Below are 17,391 nucleotides of genomic sequence, written 5' to 3' on the forward strand. Positions count from 1 at the left end.
TTGTTTCCAGCTATCAGATACTACGTTTGACAAGCACACATGCTGAAATAGTTCCCATTGGGGAGGTCCCCATATTTCTCGATTTTGTTTGACAATAAAAGGGGGGACATTGTCAGGGCCTGGTGCTCTGGAGCGTTTGGCCTTAGTAATTGCCCATATGACATCCTCCAGGTCCCATTAACAAACATTAACTACTAATTTCCCTACTCCCTGGGCTCCCATACAGGTTCTTTTTCGGGTGTAGAATATTTCTCCTGTAGGTATTTTACCCAAACCTGTGCTGTTATGTTACAGTCCCCTATACTAGTCAGAGTTTTCCCTGAAGACTCTCCCTACAAGGGACCAAATAATGCATATTTCCCAACTAGTACCCTTACCATCTTTGGATTCTTTGTTTTTAGGGTTTCCCTCCTGATTAGTTTCAGTGCCCATTTATAACCTGACAAGATCTTCCTCTTCTCTTCACAGAAAACCTTATAAGAGATAGCATTGGTCAGGCATGCTCTAGGTTCTACCCTTTGCACAGCCTTCTGTAACCGCAAGTTATATGGGTTTTTATGAGCATTAGCTTCCTGCATTTTACCCTTGTGTCATGATAGGTTCATGCAGGTTGACAGTTTACTGTTATAATTTCCAGCTGTTCATTTAACTCCCCGCTCTGCCACGAAGGCTAATCATTCTCCCATATAAACATAAAAGATCTTCACGCCTTATAAATCTATCTAATGCCCCCCCTCCCCTTGCTGCAGTAATGAACGCCAGCGCAGGTTGAAAGTGCTGGATTACCAGTCGCATGTGTAGCTTAAGCGTTATGGGGATATGATCACTCCCCATGGCCTCTCCCTTGGTTAGACAATCACTTTTATTGCTCAATACCGAAGACAGACAAATATGAATCATATTGGAAGAGGGGAATGAGGATTTAGTTCCCCTCTTCCAAGTATGGAAATCCTTCATATTTTCTTCTGCCGGGATACCAGGTGCAAGGTCCCAGTCTGCAAAAAAGGACTTCCAAAGTTGCCCCGTTTGTTCACTCCTAGAGCAATTTTTCTGTCCTGTGTAGATTTTCTGCTTTGGCTCAATCTGAACACAGGGCGCATTAACATCTCCTGCGACAACCACATTTGAGTTCTCATGAGTCCCCAACCAATCTCGGAGCAGTCTATCCAGCACACTCTGTACCAGCAAAGTTTGTACCTTAGATTGGTTTCTATAAACATTTACAATCAAAAGGTTAAACTTTGACTGTGGGATGAAAATATGTACCGCCATTAAATCAGGTGATTCAACCTCGACCTCACAATATGTACAGGCCCAGCTTAGATTTATGGCCACAACCAGCCCCCCTTTAGTCGTCCCTTTTCACCACATATAGCTGGCTTCCAATACGTTGAAAATCTTGATAGTTCAAAATTGCACAAAGCCATAGTTTCCTGTAGTCTAGTGATATTTGCCATCTCAACTAACGCCATGGTGCTTCCTATCAATTTTTGGAAGCCACGCATGTTCCATGAAGTTATACTTAGGTCCGGACTATCAAAGGTGCTGCTGACTTAGTTTCACCTTTTTAAACATTTGAATTGCCCCTTCCAGCGAAGCCCATTCATCTCCATTTATGGTTTCACCCATCGTGAGTGCTAACGTTCCCAGTGTACGTGATGTAATTTCCTCTCTTTGTGGCACTGCATTTAGAAAGGTGTCAATTTCTTCTTGTGATGTTAAGTCCACTAAGCATTTTTCTGTTATTTATTCATCGCCTCATTCATTTTTCATTTTTTATTAATTGCATATGGTTTAAATTAAACCTTTACAATGCAAATCTATTCATATCTAAATAGCAAAAAAGGAAATTAAGGATCCCAAGTACAGTTCATATCACAATAAAAACAGTATCTGACTATTCTTGATAATTCACACAAATTTAGAATTGCACAATCGCAATAGACGGAGAAACTGATGTGCCCCCCAACATGTATGCCCATAACTACTCTACATCCACCGTAGCCAGATTATAAACAAATTTACCAAACAGCTTGACACAGTGTTTTCAATTCAGTGCAGTACAACATTACGTGTTTCAAATCCTCAACAGTAGAAAGATTTCTACAACGTCTGCAGAAAGCCAATTGTTTTGGCAAACCTCGTTGTATGCACAACATTTCATTTGTACTAATTACATTCCACTGGAATCTCATATACATGTTGCGCCAAGCTTGATCCGGAAAATATGAAACAATTCTCAGCCACCCCACACCTTTTATGTGCAATGCACATTCTGGCATACAGTGGATGCCCCCCTATTTTATTCCAATAGCTCCTTGGTTATTCCTAAGGTTTGCATTATGCCCACACAATTGGCTGCAGTAAGTTTTACAGAAGCTCCACCTATGTCTCAGACTCCTTTACCTGGCTAGTTATATAAAGTGCCATCAGGGGAGCATAAGAGTTTCTGATATAGCGACAAACGTCGACGCTGGATAATACTCTGTAGGGATACCATACCCAGCTCAAAACGTATAGCGTCCATTGGAATACATTGGGGTATGAAAAAAAGCCCTTTCCTCCAAATTAGAGACTTATAATATAGCACTTCATCTGACAGCCAAACGGAAAGTACTTTAAAAACATAAAGCAATTTGGGAATTACCTTCCCACAACAACATTTTAGCACTTGTAAAAGCGAGAATTTGCCAAATTTCTTATCTATTGCGCTCGTTTGTCATGCTAGGAGTAAAGCTTTATTTTAGCCAGTCTCTTAAAAACATTTTATTAGGGTGAGCCAAAATAGGGACACCTTAATACAAGATTGACAATACTATTTGCAACCTTTCCCCATCAACATGCCAGGGATAACTACTTTTGTTCTTGTTTTTCCAGAATGTAATTATTGTTGACTGTGCTGGATTCATTTTCAAACAGATACTTTCCATATACTCACTAAAGGCAATCAGAAGACGGTGAAGTCCCATTGGGGTTCTTTCAAACATAATAAATTCATCACCATATGCAGCCCATATTAAACACAATTTCTCAAACCTAGCACTTGAAAAGGCTGCCTTCTCTAAGGTTCCACTAATGCCACATATAAATTAAAAAGAAACGGGGCCAAGACACACACCTGTCTTAGACCCAAACAGGTACGGACTTCCCTTGACATCATTGCATCAATATTTAATCTGACTTGAATGTACGTATCTGTGTGTAAGTGAATCAGAATTTGAAGCGGACCTGAAGGGAGCCCCAACCACGGCGCTTTTGCCATACCAGGTTACGATCAACTAAACCGAATGCCTATGTCAGATCCAGAGCGTCTGCATAGATTGGTGTCTCATTACTATTACACACTGTTGTTTGAATACAGGAAACAAGACAGGTGTTACTATCAGTTCCCATATTTCTACAGAAACCTGTTTGGTATTTACTCAATGTACCATTATTCTTCTCCCATTCTTCCAATTTCCTTAAAATAGCAGCTGCAAAAAGCTTGCTATCAGCATCCAAAAGCGTAATTGGCCTGTAGTTTGACACATTCAACCTGCCCCCCCTTTTTTAATAGGGATAATATAGGACTTTTTCCAATTTATTGGGGTACGTTGTTCCAAGATAACATTTTTGAACAAAAAATATAAAACCCCACACCCACAAGGCTGGCTGTGACATAAAACTTTATTGGAAAGTAGGCTAGGGCCCCCTACTCGGGAGCTGCTGGCATTCTTTATTAAATATTTGACTTCTTCCGGTGGATAGCTAACTGCCAACTAGATCCAGACTCATCTATAGAAAGGGGCTTATCATGCCAGTTTTTCCATAAAGATTTTTAAAGTGGTTCACCCAGGCACTCTTCTCAATCTGATTTATCTGCATCACAGTTTGTTTAGCTTCCAATCCATTAATTACTTTCCAGAAATGTTGATCAGACTTGCCCAAAATGATACATGGCATAGCCGCACCATCTTTTTTTATCTCAGATCATACCTATACCAATTGAGCCATTTGCACCAATGTAGTTCATCCTATTTAATTAAGGAAATCCTGTCCATTAGATTGTTTACATTTTTCTTAATACATCTTATCCCTTTTCTACTGGCTCTTTTTCCATAGATGAACTAGCTTATCAAATACATGAGTCTTGTTACAGTAGATTTTGAATTGAGACCTACCCACCATAATAACATTGATGTTATGCCAAACCATGGCGGTTAAGTCATTGATTGAATAGAGCCTTAGCTTCTCCTCCAGGTTAGAAGTGAAAAATATTTGTTCCATTTTTTGATTGAAGCTATCAGTATTATAATCATTTCATTCCTCTAGAGTTCAGTCATTGTACTGACAACATACTTCTCTAAAGTGCCACCCTTGAACCCAAAGATAGAAACCAGCATACAATTGTCACTAAGTTTAGTTTCAATAACTTCATCCTTTAGGAAATGAGGGACTAAATTACCTGAGACAAAGGCATAATCTAGGACAGATGAAGTATAGCCATTGGTCCAAGTAGGACACAAAGTAACTCCTCCTGGCAGATGCTCATTTAGTAAATGTAGATTCCATTCCTTCCTAAAAACACACCACATTTCCCTTCTTGAATAATTTATCACAAAGATCACTTCGTCTCCCCATTTGAGTTTCTGCATTGTTATTCACATTTGATAAATAACAATACAAATTCAAATCACCAGCACCTATTATATTGCCTCCAGGATAATCAAGTGTCCATTCAACCAAAATATCCCCAAATTCCTACAGGAACTCAGTAAACTTGCTTTGTTTAGGAGTCCAATATATATTAGCTATTATTGCATGACACAGCGATTCTCCAAGGATCCCCCTCACAACTATGGCAAGCATCCTCCTAGTTGTTGTGAATTGTCTGATAACTTCCTGCTTTGCATCTGCATGAATCACAGTTAGCAGGCCCACCGAAGGTCAACCCTTCTCTCCCCGTATCGGTTTGTAACCATCAATTACGGATCAAACAGTTAACCATACTTCTTGTAGAAAGACACTTCATTATGAAATTGTTAATTATGCTCCTGAGTACTCCACAAATGCACTTTAAACCAGTATTAATGTAAGGAACTCCTTTTCAGAACCTTTAGTTGGGCAATAGAATCCTTTAGAGTCAGTGGTAGCCACCACCAAGCTCCCATAGCTTCACTATTAGATTTCGGTACTATGTTAAATTTCTCTCTGTTTTTGCCCTCTTGAGATCTATAACTCCCCTTTTCTCCCCCTAATGTACCATGGATTTTCTATTATATTTGCCGTGGTCAAATTATAGCCGCATTGTCTTAAAGTATCTGCCCCTTTTAGTATGATCTCCTGAGCTAATTTAGATGTAATATTTAGTAAGACTCTGTAATTTCTTGAGGGATCAAACAAATCAACCATTTCAATGTCTTTGGAGGAGTTTAGGCGAAGACCCGGTATCTCAAAAAACAGACAGAGAATTTTTCTTCTACTCTGGTTGCCAGGTCCCGCTTGAGTAAACAAGCATTCCAATTTAAGCCATCCCTCCCTAAGACTCTCAACAGTCTGCCTTCAGGGTTGTCTAGAAGATGAAGGTAGCGCTTCTCTCTGAGGAGAGAACTCTTTCTGAATATTAATTGAGTTCACCCCCGAAGCCAATCCTCTCTTTTCATTCGTCTCCTGGAGGAGTGACCTGATAACCTTTAGATTATTCTCATCATCCCCTCCTTTTTACAATGGAATATTACAGTCCGCAGTAGTTTTGCCACACTTCAGAGCCTCTATACTTCCTCTAAGTCCAATCTCATGCAGCATTTGTGTCATACTCCCCCACATTATCTCTGGGCACGACTGGCAGTCTGAATTAACCTTGTTTGGCTGCAAGCCCTCTCTTATGTTATCTCTGTTAGATTCTACATCTGGGAACATATCTTTAATTCTACAGATTGGCTGGGCCTGTATCAGGCCCTGTTTTACTGCAATAGACTTGTACCGCTGGTTGGTGGTTGAGGTCTGCAGACACATTTCCTCTGCACTGCTCTTCTTCATTTCAAAGTACGAATCGGCTGCTGTATTATACTTCACTTTTTTCCTCCTAGGGGACAATTATCCCTTTTTAACATTTTGTTGTAAAATGCTGAGGAATTTCCTGGAAGATTTCTGTCCAACCCTCAATTCCATAGTACCTTCATGTCCGTCCTGATTAATATTTACAGCTTCATTATTACCATTCTGGCTCTTTTTACTATTTCCATTCATTGGTACTTGGGACTTCCTATTATTAAAGATATGGTATGTTACTTGTTCTAGATTATTATCAGCTTCCTCATTCCCTGTAGATTGCAAAATCACTGAGTTCACATGTCCCTCTGGAGCCACTTTGCCTTTCACACCAATATCATCTTTGCCTTTTCCTACAGCACATAGCTTGGGATCAGCCCAATTTTGTTCCACATTCACATTCTGTTTCTTTCATCCCCAATTCTCCAATGTAACTAAGGAGGGAGTGATTGCCCCCAAATGGTATGAATGCCCCTTCAATTCATTTTCCATATTTTGCATACTTGAAGCGGGGCACAAATACTTGGTGGACATTTTCCCAAGAGAAAACGGCACAGTTTCCATTTTCAGATACAGGGCCATTCACATTAGACTTCGAGCTACTCACGGTCGCATCATTTATCAAATCATCTTCAGTAAATATAGGAGGGGTATTCAACAGAGAGGAACTATTAAAAGGTAAGTCAATTCTAGTTTGTGCAGAATTCATCATTTCTGCCGTCATGTAACTATGGCCCAGAATTTGCATCTCAATAGTTGGTGGTAATGAGTTCAGAGCACTTTCCTGTAATACCATACTCTTAGCAATTCCTTTTGCAAGCACTGTAAAATTATCTTCCATCTTAGTTTTTTATGTTTTTTTCCCCTTAGGACCCTGCTGCAGGCTTTCACTTTTATTATCAATAGACGGGGCAAGAGCTTTCGGGGGAGATGGCTGTAGTGGTAAGGAGACTGCCCCATGAAGATGGTCTTTTTTACTGGAGAATACAAGTAGGACCATAATTATGTCTTTATGCATGTTCGTTACAAGGCCCTTACTTCTTAAATTAGGCATTAATAAGAATTAAAAAGGAGAGGAAAAAGCATCAGCGTCACTTAGGTTAACTTATGTCTGCAATTTACCCCAGAGCCAGTTCTAGTACCAACACTGTGATGATTATCAATATTTCCAATCCACAGTAGCAATGTGCAGGAGCGAGTCCTCAGCTACCAATATTCCCTTGATAGCAAGCTCTATTGGGCGTCATGGACCAACCCTATTTGCGAAAGATGTTTGGGGTGCTACAACAATATGTTCTCAGGCAGCGGTGCTCACAGAACAAGAAAACCTAGAAATACTAGTTCCTCACTCTAGAATTTGTTAAAAGACCTCCCTTCTTATTAATACAAAGATATATGTAAAAGAGACTTCTCTAAGAGAAAAGAGGTAAAAAGTACAGTACACCACAAAAAGAAAACACAGATTTTCTGTAGTGGACCATTAAATATGATAAACACATCGAGTTCAATACTGCCGGCAATGTCATAAAATAAGATCCTAAATAAACTGCTGCCGGCAATAAAAGAATAAGGAGAAGTCTAAAATGTGATACTGCTGTGTGTACCGTTAAGGTAAGTCACTAGTTCACAACTGACAATAGTAAGATGTGGTAGAGTCTCAAGTTCGGTAAAGCCACGGGTGACATCAAGTTAGATCAATAGTTCAGTTCTGTCAACAATTGCATGAATACATATGTTGATACTCATGTAGCTGTAGAGCTCCACTCACCAGAAACCGTGAGTCCCCAACAGTGCCACAAATCTGGTAAATGCTTCAATTATCGAACACAAGTCTTAGATCACCTTTCTAATAAAGATGTGCAGAGCATGTCAAAGGGTGCTGCACCGAGCAAATAAAGGATATATCACTGATCCCTAAAGAGGTATCCAAGCAAAAAGAGGGATCAGAGCAGCTCCAACAGCTCCACAGAAACACAGCAACATTCAACCACACTCTGCCTCGCTCGCCTTGTGAGGGGAGTGTTTGTAGACGTGTACAGCCTCCAGTAGCAGAGAGTGTAGAAAGACTCTCAACTCGCCGGTATAGTTTTCTTCCTTCTAATACCCACAGCAAAATGACCACGAAATCCACAGCAACAGTCTACCACACTTTGTCGCCTCATTGAATTGGACTTATACTCTGGGGAAGCTACCTCGGCAAATGGAACAAATAGGGCCTCATCACGAGTTGGGCGGTAGCCCTTAAATGCGGCAGTAATGCTATTACCGCCGCATTTAAGGGTCTGCCCAATCACGAGCCTGGCAGCATTTATCCCCAGCTCCAAGCTGGAGGTAAATGCGCCGACTTAACGCCCATTGTCGGGCGCACTTAGCGCGACGCTATTAGCATGCACTAATTGAGCTGAAAATTCCCCATTCGGTCCAATGGGGAATTACATTTACTGTCCAACCCGTGATCCGGCAGTAATACCGCCGGACAGGTGGGCGATAACGCAAATACAGTTTGGCGGTATCCCAGTAGGGATACAGCCCAACTCGTGATGAGGCCCTTAATATTTGCTTCTAATGGAAAAGAGGTCACAGACCCAATTCCATCTGTCTGGGGTACCACATCGACTTTTACTCCGCCTTCCTCTCTAATCTTAACATACGTGCACACCTCACCATTCTCTGAGGTAACAGTTTCTCCCACCGAGTTCTCAACAGTTCTACCCTCTAAGACATATATTTACGTTGTGCTTGTATTTACACCTTTTTCAATGTCATCTAACACTTGAATTGTGGGGCCGTGCAGTTCCTTGTTTGCTTGCTTGTACCTGCTGCATATCCACAGACTCAGCAATGCTTACATTTCTTAAGAACCTTCCAGATGAAGAACCCCTAGTTTAAGTTGTTTTTACATTTTTTGATTTCTTTGACTTTTTACCCCCTTCTGGCATTCCTGCCCGCCTCACTATTTTTGAGTAGCTGGCATCTCATGATCTTCCACCTCGTCATCTCTGCCCACCCTTATATTAACCCTCTTTTCCCTGATGTGTGGAGGGGCTACCCCCTTCACCCCACTTCAGCATCGCCCTCTTCAATGTCAGCTATAAAAATGCGATGACCGGTGCCCTCCCCCTCATCCGTTTCATTTCTTATTTCTATTGGGTGATATTAAGAGGAGTTTGCACAACATTCAAAACCCCTTGAGGAATAGGGGCAAAGGGTATTTCCTAACAAATCTAGTTTAAAACGAATAGCACTGAAGAGTAAAGTATGTGCTTTGACCGCATCATAAATGTTATCATATAATTCAACAAATGAGCTGAACACAATGTTCGGAGCAGAAATAGTAGGCAAGGTAAGTCTTATTTTCTCCTGGGCTTCCCTCAGTGTGTGGTGCATGGAAACTCCACCCCAAAACCCTATTCCCCTGAGACCCCAGACAAGTCCTCAGCCCTCGGGCTGTTATCCATATGATTAGTTAGTTCTGTTGAAGACCCAATGAATGAAGTGTTGCAGGTTTGCTGCACAATGCTCACAGAAGGGCGAGGTTCTTCAGCTTCCAGCAATACCGATTCAGCAAACTCGATCATACTCAGGTCGTTTATATGTGAATGGTGAATGATGTCAGTTTCACTAACAGGGTTTCCGTACTTTAACAAGTTCTCTGAAAAAAGTCAGTTATTTTCTCACCAGCAAAAGGAGAAAGTGCAGTGTTAAGGTTAGTGTGGGACTTGGGTTTTGATTTTGGTGTTCTTCATGAATTAGGCTTATATACCCATTGTGCTCCTGATCCATCTGTGTACATTCTAGTGTCACCCAGATTGTGCATCTGCTCTGCCACAATCTCATCTTCTCAGCGCACCATACAATTTCCATTAGCCCCTGCTTTGTTCCAACAGCTTTCCGCAACAACCTCGGGTATGCAGTGGTTAACTGCCAGAAAAGCCCTGTTTTGGCTTCTCAGCCCCGTGTGGCACACCAGGCCTTGGGTGTGGTCCTTTCGTATCCTGCTCGGATGACCTTGCAGCAGCAGAAGCAGGAGCCAGAAGCCAGTGGCTGTCTAAGTCCAATTGCAGAAACGATTGCAGGAGCGTACTGTGTGACCCGGCGCCCAGTGCTGGTGCAGCTAGCAGAGAGCCACCAGAACCACAGCATGGCTGGCAGTACTTGTAGTTCATACTTATACTCGGTTGCGGCAGCAGGTGCGTGCCTGGCGTGGATGCATGTGATTTCTTCGAATATATTTCTCCTACTGGAGATTTCACTGAAAAACCTTTTATCTTTTTTTTTTCTTTATTTTCTTTTTTTAATAAGGGGGAGACCCCGCGCACCCTAGCCTCACCCCTTCCTACCCCAACTTACACCCTTACCCCACACCCCACCTATTAGGTATTACACAAATACCATTTCCCCTATCTTTTTCTGTGAAATATATTCAGTGAAATTTCATTAGGGCAAATGGTATTTGAAGATGTCTATGGTAATGGCCTGGCGTGGCTCCAGAAGGGTCGGTGGTGAGTGGGCTGCTCAGCTGCCCGTGGGTGGGGGGCTGTTTTGCCTCCCATAATGTGTCATATTGATTTTCATGAAGCTGTGAACAGAGTATTTGGGAGAAAGCCTTAAAGTCTATTTGAGTGAAGAGCTAATTAGGGTCTCAGTGACTGCTAGGTGAAAGCCAGCTTATCTGTGTTTTCATCTCTTCAATTGAAATGGACATTTACTTTGGTTCATTTTTCTTGGTGAATCTCTCTGAGTGAAACCTCAACCGTGGTGCAAGCAGCTAAAGGCACATACACAATTTGGGAGGGTAATTCATAGAATCCAGCGCAGAAGTAGCGCTAGCGCCGCATGCTGAGAAGGAGCGTGCACAAACCAGCAATTGCGCAGCATGCATATTCATGGATTTTTTCCGAGTCATCAATAGCCGTGGCGCGATGAAGATAAAGCAGCGCCAGTAACGCCCCCAACACGCCCCCGTGGGCAGGACAAAGCCAGTGAAATGCCTACTATGGCGCAAGGCCCCGCACCATCCGTGGGACAGCACACAGCCCCATTGAAATTGTGTGAAAGATCAGAGCGTACCCCGCTCGCAGCAGCCAAATCATGTGGGAAGGCCTGTGGGTACCCCGTCCGCACCCCATTAAAAATCGCGTACCCCGCTCGCACCAGCTAAATTGCATGGGAAGGGCCGCTCGTACCCCATCGGCACCCCAGCGTAATCGCGTACCCCGCTCGCACCAGACAAATTGTGTGGAAAGGGGCCGCGCGTACCCCGTCCGCACCCCAGCATAATCGCGTACCCCGTTTGCACCAGCCAAATTGCGTGGGAAGGCCCTGCATACTCCGTCCGCACCCCAGCGTATTCGCGTACCCTGCTCACACCAGCCAAATCGTGTGAAAGGGCCGCGCGTGCAGCCATCAGTCGCAAATGCACCACACTGGCATCCCACACCACATAGGCCCTCCAACTCCCATTACCATACCCCGCAGGGCCCCCCCAACACCGGTGACCATACCTCGCAGGCAGCCCACACCACATGGGCCCCCCCAACACCCATGACAATACCTCGCAGGCAGCCCCCACTGTTAGGGAGAATTCTCATAAATGGCTGATTTCCTGTTACGCTCACCTGGTATCCACGGGGATGCCATCCAGCCCTGGTTGGAAGATTTGCACTCTCAAACCCTCTCCCGGTCCCTTGGTAAGGCCTCTGGTTAAAGATGGGTCTGCAATATAGGAGAGCTGGATTCAATACCAGATTGTCTTTATTTTTCTCACCTCCCTTGGCCTCAACTCCTTCCTCCCCCTTGGGCCTTCTCCTCACCTTAATATTGTAAAAGGTGGATTCTCCGTCCTGCTCCTCGTGGCAGGGGCGCGAGCAGCGACCAAGTTACTTCACTGGTGCAAGCCCCCCTGTGGGAATCCAGGCCTGCTGCGACTCCGTAGGTTTGCTGCTTTACAGTCTTTATATACAGTTCTTATGTTCCTCTTAGTTCGAATAATAATGTCTTTCTTCTTTCCTTTTAGGTATGGAAAGGTATTTTGGTGTTGTGATGCAGTTTGAAGATGAGCATGGGCCAGTAGGCGAAAGCGCGGTGTGCGCGATGCTGTCCGGTGAGTAATGCGCGATGCGCTGAGCTGTTTTGCCTTTTATATTGCTAACCTGTGTCTTTTCTCTCCTTCCAGGTTGTGATGTTCCTCGCCGAGTGCCGTAATCTTCCAGCAATGATATGGACCAGGAGATGACTACCCAGGTAAGAATTGTGTGGCTTTATTCATTCGGGAGTAAACATGAGTAAACGCTTACTAATGCTGTCTTTCTTTCTCCTCTTTCCAGGTTATGGTATTCCAGGGTGCATGCGGTGCCGGATGATGTAGTTCATACCTTTAGGTGAGTGGAACTGAAGTCAGCGATGGATTGAAGATAGGATTGTCATGATCACTGTTTCCAAGGAGCCAGGACCAGCCCAACGTCCTTGGAAGCAGGCCCCTAACCCTAATCCTAGGCACCAGCCGGTCCCTACTGGGACCTTTTGGACCCTGTCCTGCCGCCGGTGGCACCAGGCTCATCAAAACCATCGGTCCCGGCACTGGAAGCGCCGGGCTCATAATTGGTGTGAGAGTGCTTGGGTGGACTTACCTGCAGCAGACCATGCTGCTTACTTACCAGCCACTTAGAAGCCCTCTGTGAACAGGAACTACTTTCTTACCTGGGTGGGGCAGCTCCACTCCCTGGATACAGCACTGGAACTCTTCTGGAAACTGGAACTCTTTTCTTACCTAGGCGGGGCCGTGGAAGAAGACGCCTCATCACTCCAAGGCTATTTAAACCACACCCAATAGATGAAACGTGCTTTGCGTTATTCTGCATCTGCAGCAGAACGCTCACCGAGTCTGTTCCAGCCTTTCCTCTTTCGATCCTGAACCTGCAAGAATTATACTTACCATTCCTGTATCCAGTCAACATCAGCACCTGCAAAAGACAAGAAACAACAGGTTAGCAAGACAAACTCTACACACAGTGCTTTCTCACCTGATCCATCAGCAGCGGCCGTGTCTTCACGCTGCACCTTCGCCTGCAAAGACAAAAGCATTGTTATACTTACCGGCACGCTGTGAATTCCGGATTTCTTCATTCTGCATCGCCGCCTGAGAAGACAAAGTATAGTTCAAACTTACTAGCATTCCGCTGACTCCGGCGCTGCAAACCAACATCTGAAAGACAAAAGAAAAAGACATTAAGCAGGTATTTACTCACGCCCATCACGCTCGTCGCAATAAAACACCTGCGAATACTCCGGCGTCTCTTTAACACGAACTAAGCTGCAAGGAAAGAGACAGTTAGAGCGCTTGCCATACTTACGAATTTCCAGGCGCTTCACTCCATCTTCCATCCCAAGAGTCCTGCAATACATAAGGGAAAAGCATTATACAGAGTCTTCAATATTAACGTGCCACGCATTTAAAGACTATAAAGACAAAAGCTGTCCAGAAACTCACAGCTCGTGCAGATAACGACGGTAACCATCCTCTGAATTCAAGAGGCCAATGTTTCACCAGTGAAGGAACTGGCAACGGCACCCTGCACCAGACGCAGATGGAGAGCCCAGCATTCACCTATCTAAGGTGAGCACGTTGACCTGGGGGGGGCTCTACAGAAAAGCTGGGAAGAGAGAGAGAGAGAGGGACATTCAACAACCCAGGCCATTAACCCCCTGTTAATTCTTTCACCTGCAGAAACCTCACTCTTCGAGTTCGACACACAGTGCGAAGAGGTTCGACCCCAGAAGCCAATCGAGTCCTGCACATCACTTTTCGAGTCACAGACACCTTCCTGCCAAGACCCGCGCCTCCGTGGGAATCAGGTGAGCGTTACAGAACACGAAGCCCACCACAATACTCCTACCCAGGCGCAAATGGAAACCTCAGACACTGATCAACTAGCCCAGTTGCTCGGAGAATTAAGAGCAGAAGTACATGCAGCTCGTCAGGAAACGAACTCTCTAAGAAGAAAACTGATAATTTCCAAGGAGCGAACTGAGGACCTCGCTAGGCAGTTGCTACAAACGCAGGCAGGACAGACACCTTTGCCCGCTCCAGGAGGAAGTTATCCTTCTGCATCATCTTTAAATCCAGTGCAAATCAATCTGCCCGGTAATGTGCCCTTGGCTCCGCCCGAACGCTTTTCTGGTGATCCAAAGAAATTTGCGGTGTTCATCAACCAGTGCCGCTTACACTTCTTATGTCGACCAGCTGCTTTCCCAACAGGCCAGACCAAGGTGGCTTTCGTGCTTTCTTATCTCAGTGGCAGCGCCGCAGATTGGTCGATCCCTTTAGTCACCCAGGATGATCCGGTTTTACATGATTTCCAGGCCTTCCAGTCCAGCATGGAGAAACTGTTCGCAAGACATGCACAAGGGCAGGCCTTGGACAATGAACTTCTTTCATTACGACAGGGTAATCAAGACCTCTTGACTTATATAGCCTCATTCAACAGACTTATAGTGGAAACTCAATGGCCCGAGGATAAGAGAATAACGCTTTTCTACAGAGGCCTGCGTGGAGAGCTTAAGGATGTGTTAGCTCAAGTTGTGAATCCTCCACAAGAATGCTCAGACTATATTGACTTAGTTGTCCAATTGGACCACAGACTACAGAACAGGAAGGCAGATCGTTCCAAATTTGATACCCGAGTGTTTTCTAAACCACAAACCTCTACTAGGGGAGCTGACACGGTGGAACCCATGCAAATAGGGGGCATGAAAGGACCTTTAACCCAGAAAGAGCGGGAAAGAAGAAGGCAGCTGCAATTATGCCTCTATTGCGGAAACTCAGGACACTTTCTTCGGGACTGTCCAGTGAAACCAGCAAAGAAGGCTGTAGGAGCCGCGGATACCTGTACCACAAATTCTGAGCAGGGAAACGACCTAGCCCGACAAGAGTAGAGTTCCTCTTGCCGAGCGTTAAGATCTGTCCTGTGACCTCGCATTTCTTGGTACCCATGGTCCTCATTTGTCCTGAACGTCCGGATCGTTTGCATGCAATTGAAGCTTACATCGACAGTGGAGCAATCGGTAATTATGTGGACCGTGAAATGGTATCAAGGATGAATCTACCCCTTGTCCCTAAGGCTGTAAAAGACGTCATTACTACTGTGGATGGCACGGAGATAGCCTCCGGACCAGTAACGCATGCCACCCAAGAAGTGACGCTAGTGAGTCAATATGGACACCGGGAGAGAATCGTGTTTGATGTGATCAAGGCTCCTCAGTTCCAGATCATTCTGGGAATTCCTTGGTTAGAGAAGCACAATCCTCAGATCGATTGGCGAGCAAAGACGGTTCAGTTTCCAGAATGTTTTACCACTTGTTATCCTAGGCCTGATGTTTCACTGGCGGCAATCTCTTCGGAGGAGGTTCCCAAATTACCTCCCGAATACCAGGAATTCCAAGACGTCTTCCGGAAGGATCAAGCTAACACCCTGCCTCCTCATAGGTCTTACGACTGTCAAAAAGATTTGATACCCGGAACAACTCCTCCTTGCAGCAGGATTTATGCCCTCACCGAGCCAGAGAATCTTCACCTCAGACAATATTTGGACCAATACCTAGCTAACGGGTTTATCCGTCCTTCAAAATCTCCAGCTTCATCGGCTTTGTTCTTCGTTCCGAAAAAGGAAGGAGACCTTAGGACTTGCATAGATTATCGCGCCCTGAATCAAATCACCGTTAAAAACAGATACCCGTTACCTTTGATCCCTGAACTCCTGGACCAAGTCAAAGACGCATGTATATATACAAAATTGGATCTCAGAGGAGCCTACCACTTGGTACGGATAAAAGAGGGCGATGAATGGAAAACGGCCTTCCGCACCAAGTACGGGCTATTCGAATATCAAGTGATGCCCTTTGGACTTTGTAACGCTCCTGCCGCTTTCCAATATTTTATGAACGATGTCCTTAGAGAACTCATAGACGTGTGTGTTGTTGTCTACATTGATGACATCCTTGTCTATTCATCATCCGAAGAGGAACACCAGAGACACGTTAAAAAGGTTCTCGAGAGATTGCGTCAACATAATCTTTTTGCTAAGCTTGAAAAATGCGTTTTCAACGTAACTGAAGTCGAGTTCCTGGGATTCATATTGTCACCTAACGGAGTCCATATGGATTCAAAGAAAGTCGATGCAATCATCAAGTGGCCATCACCAACCTCGGTAAAAGGAGTTCAAAGCATGTTAGGCTTCGCTAACTTTTACCGCAGATTTATTCCTGAATTTTCTCGGATAGTCCAGCCCATCACCGCTCTGTTAAAAAAGAACAAACGTTTTGAGTGGTCTTCAAGCTTTTCAGGATTTAAAAGCTAAATTCATTTCTGCACCTGTTCTAAAACATCCTCGCCCAGAACTCCCCTACATCATGGAAACGGATGCTTCTAGTCTTGCTATGGGGGCAGTTTTATCACAAAGAGATCCGGTCACACACCAGTTACACCCTGTAGCCTTTTGGTCCCGCAAGTTTTCGGCTCCCGAGATCAACTATTCAATTACAGACAAGGAACTTTTAGCTATCAGATCGGCCTTTAAAGCATGCAGACATACAGTCACCATAATGACTGATCACCGCAATTTACAATATCTAAAGACGGCCAAAGCTCAGTCTTCCAGACAGCTTCGCTGGGCTCTGTTTCTGGCTGAATTTGACTTTATAATTACTTATCGACCAGGCAGTAAGAATGGAAAAGCAGATGCCCTCTCCCGGATGGGAGTAGATGAACATTTAACCAATCCAGAACCAATACCCATAATCCCAGAACAAAGGATTTTGGGTTTGGTCAGCACTCAATCTTTTGAAGACATCAAGACCACGGTTAAATCACTCCTAACTCCGGCCAATTTGCAGGACTGGCAATTAAAGGGAAAAGAATTCTCAGTGGATCAAGACCTACCATATTTCCGAGGACGATTGCACTTGCCCTGTGAGAAAATACAAAAACAAGTAATCTCCTGTTATCACGACTCTCTAATGGAGGGTCACCCTGGCATTACCAAAACCATGGAAAAGATTAAAAGACATTTCTGGTGGCCATCATGGAAAAAGGATATTAGAGACTTTGTAATCTCCTGCGGTGTGTGTGCCCAGAATAAAAGTCAGAAGCAGAAACCAGCCGGCCTATTACAGCCACTAGACATCCCTCCCTGTCCATGGCATACCTTGTCCATGGATTTTATCACGGACTTACCTCCATGCTCGGGGTATACTACCATTTTAGTAGTCGTGGATCTATTCTCCAAGATGGCTCACTTCATTCCCCTGAAGGGTCTACCTTCAGCCTCAGTATTGGCTCGAGAATTCTTGGAAAACATCGTTCGC

This window comes from Ambystoma mexicanum, chromosome 8, assembly GCF_040938575.1.
Source record: "Ambystoma mexicanum isolate Mex_15411 chromosome 8, UKY_AmexF1_1, whole genome shotgun sequence".
Classification (NCBI taxonomy): domain Eukaryota; kingdom Metazoa; phylum Chordata; class Amphibia; order Caudata; family Ambystomatidae; genus Ambystoma; species Ambystoma mexicanum.